At 42.2% G+C, this 5,000-nt stretch overlaps 1 protein-coding gene across 4 annotated transcripts in view; it reads right to left on the bottom strand.

The window, feature by feature from the left end:
* Nucleotides 1–5,000, bottom strand: part of LOC123515060 — a 134,643-nt gene that overhangs the window by 40,615 nt on the left and 89,028 nt on the right. The gene's annotated exons all lie outside the window — the stretch shown is intronic.

Below are 5,000 nucleotides of genomic sequence, written 5' to 3'. Positions count from 1 at the left end.
TACATTAGATAGGTGGATGGAGTATATGGGCGAGAGAAAATAGTGTTATGCAGAAAAGCCAAAGGAGGAAGGAAGGCATTCAGTCAGTCAATAGATCCAACAGAGGCAAGAAAGGACTAAAGAGAAGGTCTGAACTGTATACAACTTAAAGATATATTTCTGTACAACACTCCTATGAAAAAAAAAAATAATAATAATAATAACCTTAACTTTTCACTGTATTTTTTTTTTTTTTTTTTACATTACAAGGGCACTGGCCAAGGGCAAACAAAGTGTTGGAAAAAAAAAAATCCCGCTGGTTGCCAGGCCCTGTTAAGAGAAAGTAGAAAGAGAAAAACAAAAAATCTAAAAGGAGGGTCCAGTTAACGTAAGAGGTGTCTTGACACTCCTCTTTTGAAAGAGTTTAAGTCATAGGCAGGTGGAAATACAGACACAGGTAGAGAGTTCCAGAGTTTACCAGTGTAGGGAATGAAGGAGTGAAGATACTGGTTAACTCTTGCATTAGGAAGATGGACAGAATAGGGATGAGAAGAAGTAGAGAGTCTTGTGCAGCGAGGCCGCAGGAGGGGGAAGGCATGCAGTTAGCAAGTTCAGAAGAGCAGACAGCATGAAAACAGCGGTAGAAGACAGATAAAGATGCAACATTGCGGCGGTGACTTAAAGAATCAAGACAGTCAGTTAGAGGAGAAGAGTTGATAAGACGAAAAGCTTTAGATTCCACCTTGTTTAGTAAAGCTGTGTGTGGATCCCCCAGACATGAGAGCCATACTCCATACACGGGCGGATAAGGCCCTTGTACAGAGCAAGCAGCTGGGAGGGAGAGAAAATGGACGAAGACGCCATAGGACACCTAACTTCTTGGAAGCTGATTTAGCAAGAGTAGAGATGTGAAATTTCCAGTTTAGATTTTTAGTGAAGGATAGACCGAGTGTGTTTAATGTAGAGGAGAGGGAAGTTGAGTGTTATTGAAGAAGAGAGGATAGTTGTCTGGAAGGTTATGTCGAGTAGATAGTTGTAGAAATTGAGTTTTTGAGGCATTGAACAAAACCAGGTTTTCTCTGCCCCAATCAGAAACAAGTGAAAGATCAGAAGTTAGGCGTCCTATAGCATCTCGCCTTGAGTCATTTAATTGTTGTTGGGTTGGGCGTCTGTTGAACGCTGTTGAATAATGCAGGGTGGTATCATCAGCATAGGAGTGGATAGGGCATTGAGTCAGATTTAGGAGATCATTGATGAATAATAGAAAGAGAGTGGGTGATAGGACAGAACCCTGTGGAACACCACTGTTGATAGTTTTAGGGAAGAACAGTGACCGTCTACTACAGCAGCAATAGAACGATCGGAAAGGAAACTGGAGATGAAGGTACAGAGAGAAGGATAGAATCCGTAGGAGGGTAGTTTAGAAATTAAAGATTTGTGCCAGACTCTATCGAAGGCTTTCGATATGTCAAGGCCGACAGCAAAGGTTTCACCGAAGTCCCTAAAAGAGGATGACCAAGATTCAGTTAGGAAAGTAAGAAGATCACCAGTAGATCTGCCTTTACGGAAACCATACTGGCAATCAGAGAGAAGGTTGTGAGCTGATAGATGCCTCATTATCTTCCTATTAAGGATAGACTCAAAGGCTTTAGAAAGGCAGGAAATCAAAGCTATAGGGCGGTAGTTAGAAGGATTGGAGTGGTCACCTTTTTAGGGACAGGTTGAATGTGAGCAAACTTCCAGCAAGAAGGATAAATAGAAGTAGAGAGACACAGATGAAAGAGTTTGACCAGGCAGTGAGCGAGTTCGGAAGCACAGTTTTGAGAACAACAGGAGGGACTCCATCCGGACCGTAAGCCTTCCGAGAATCAAGGCCAGAGAGGGCCAGGAAAACGTCTTTATAAAGAATTTTAATTTTAGGGATGAAGTAGTCAGAGGGTGGAGGAGTAGGAGGAATATGCCCAGAATCATCCAAAGTTGAGTTGGTAGCAAAGGTTTGAGCGAAGAGTTCAGCTTTAGAAAAAGAAGAGACAGCTGTAGAGCCATCTGGATGAAGTAAAGGAGGGAAAGACGAAGAAGTAAAGTTGTTATTACTTAACTGTGAGTCCATGCCAGCCATTTCTACCAACCATGAAAACACTCGGATGAAAAGACAAAGAGAAACAATTAAAAACACGAGCCGTAAATTAATAGAACTGAAAAAAAATATGTGAGGAAAAAAAACTCATGAATTCAGGATTATGATGAAAAAAATATATGAAAATGACTAATACGATAAAAATTTAATTAGGTCAGCTTTTGAAATATTATGCTCAATTAGTTTTTTTTTCTTTTTCCTCTCTCTTTCTTTTTTCCCACGTCAGCATTCATTAATTAAGGAGAAAGGTGAAAACAGCGATATTGCATTTCACAGATGACTTCCATTCCGACCAGCTGTTTACCAAGGTGTGTGTGTGTGTGTGTGTGTGTGTGTGTGTGTGTGTGTGTGTGTGTGTGTGTGTGTGTGTGTGTGTGTGTGTGTGTGTGTGTGTGTGTGTGTGTGTGTGTGTGTATGTGTGTTTGAAAAATACAGCACCATAACAACAGAAACATAACGATACTTTTTACCTTGTTTCCTAAGCCCTTTTCACATTTCCCATGACGAGACGAGAGTAAAATAAAAATAAACCACCACCACCACCACCACCACCACAACAACAACAAAACCACATTAACACCCCTTAAAACACACACCGCACATTTACACAGGCCAACAAGAGAGGACTTAGGAACCACAGGCACAAAAGACAAAGGAGGAAACATAAACATGAATTCAGATCCCATTTTTGCCTCCAGCCATGATAGACACAACACTCAAAATCAAGGTAATGGAGAGAGAGAGAGAGAGAGAGAGAGAGAGAGAGAGAGAGAGAGAGAGAGAGAGAGAGAGAGAGAGTGTGTGTGTTTGATCTGCTGCAGTCTCTGACGAGACAGCCAGACGTTATCCTACGGAACGAGCTCAGAGCTCATTATTTCCGATCTTCGGATAGGCCTGAGACCAGGCACACACCACACACCGGGACAACAAGGTCACAACTCCTCGATTTACATCCCGTACCTACTCACTGCTAGGTGAACAGGGGCTACACGTGAAAGGAGACACACCCAAATATCTCCACCCGGCCGGGGAATCGAACCCCGGTCCTCTGGCTTGTGAAGCCAGCGCTCTAACCACTGAGCTACTGAATTAGCAAATGCAGGACTGTTAATGGAAAAGCTTCTCTTGCTCTCATTCCAGAAAGCAGGTCACCGTGTGTGTGTGTGTGTGTGTGTGTGTGTGTGTGTGTGTGTGTGTGTGTGTGTGTGTGTGTGTGTGTGTGTGTGTGTGTGTGTGTGTGTGTGTGTGTGTGTGTGTGTGTGTGTGTGTGTGTGTGTGTGTGTGTGTGTGTGTGTGTGTGTGTGTGTGTGTGTGTGTGTGGTGCACGTGTCTCGGGTTTCAAGTTCGAGGAAAGCTAAGTAATTGTGAGGATACCAGCAAAAACAAGGGAGGTGAAAGTGATGTCGAGAAAATTGTGGTGGATTGTGAGTGCACTGCCCCTCAATCCCTTCAGTACACGACGCTTTTCCATATTCATTCCACTCACTACTTGGCGATTCTACACAGCTTCAGAAACTCATGTGGGGAATTACTATAGTGAAAACTCTGGCCATTAATCTTGTGACCTCCATAGACCCTTCCTAATGTCAATAAAATGGTCTAATCACACCCAAAACTCAAGGTAAAAAGCGTCTCAGTATTGAAGGGGTTACGTTTCAAGTCTCAGGAAGGTTTCATGACTGACGGCACGAGAACAGAAGGAAAAACAGGGAAAATAGGGGGAAGAATAGATATAGGGGGAAAGGAACAAAGGAAAGGCCAGGAAAATAGAGGGAAAGAATAAAAAAAAAGGGGAAAGAGAACAAAAGGAACAGAACAGCGTGGGGGAGAACAAACGCCATTAAACATGCTGGTCTTAACGAGGCTGTCAAGTGATAAGCCACACGATCTAAATTTCTACACTGACTTAGCAAATGCAGGACAGTTAATGCAAAAGCTTCTCTTGCTCTCATTCTACAAAGCAGGTCACCGTGTGTGTGTGTGTGTGTGTGTGTGTGTGTGTGTGTGTGTGTGTGTGTGTGTGTGTGTGTGTGTGTGTGTGTGTGTGTGTGTGTGTGTGTGTGTGTGTGTGTGTGTGTGTGTGTGTGTGTGTGTGTAGGTAGATAGGTAGGGGAGCGGCGAGGAGAATTACTGGACGAGATAACTAGACATAATTCTGCACGTGACCAACAAAACTTGAATATTGTCACGTAAAAATCAACCTTCTATCTGAAACCCTTAAAAAAACATGAAAAAAAAAAAATCTGTTACAATTCCCGTGAAGGCGAGGCTGGCTTGGCTTTGGAAACAGTAGCGTGGCATCATTCACTAGACTATATTGAGTTATGATTCTTCCTTCCTTCCTTCTTGCTGCTATTACTACTATCACCTCTACTGTTTCACCTTCCTTCTTTCCTTCCTTCCTTCCTTTAACCTCTCTTTAGTCCTCTGATAAGCTAAGACATCTATATCACGTCTTTTTTGTCACGTTTCAAATATATAACCTTTCTTTTTTCCTTCCTTCCTTCCTTCCTTCCTTCCTTTAACCTCTTGTCCTCTGATTAGCTAAGACATCTATATCACGTCTTTTTGTCACGTTTCAAGTATATAACCTTTCTTTCTTCCTTCCTTCCTTTGACCTCTAGTCGCTGATAAGCTAAAACATTTACACCACGTTTCCTTGTCACGTTTCAAATATAAAAAGACCTTCCTTCATTCTTTCTCTGAACCTCTAGTCTCTGATCAGCTAAGACATCTATACCACATTATTTTTTTGTCACAATTTCCTTCCTTCCTTTAACCTCTAGTCCTTTGATTAGCTAAAACATCTATATCACGTTCTTTTGTCACGTTTCAACTATATAGCCTTCTTTCCTTCCTTCAGCATCTAATCCTCTGATCAGCT

This window comes from Portunus trituberculatus, chromosome 38 (assembly GCF_017591435.1).
Source record: "Portunus trituberculatus isolate SZX2019 chromosome 38, ASM1759143v1, whole genome shotgun sequence".
NCBI lineage: Eukaryota > Metazoa > Arthropoda > Malacostraca > Decapoda > Portunidae > Portunus > Portunus trituberculatus.
Note: the sequence above shows the minus strand (reverse complement) of the source record. Positions and strands in the feature narration are given on the sequence as shown.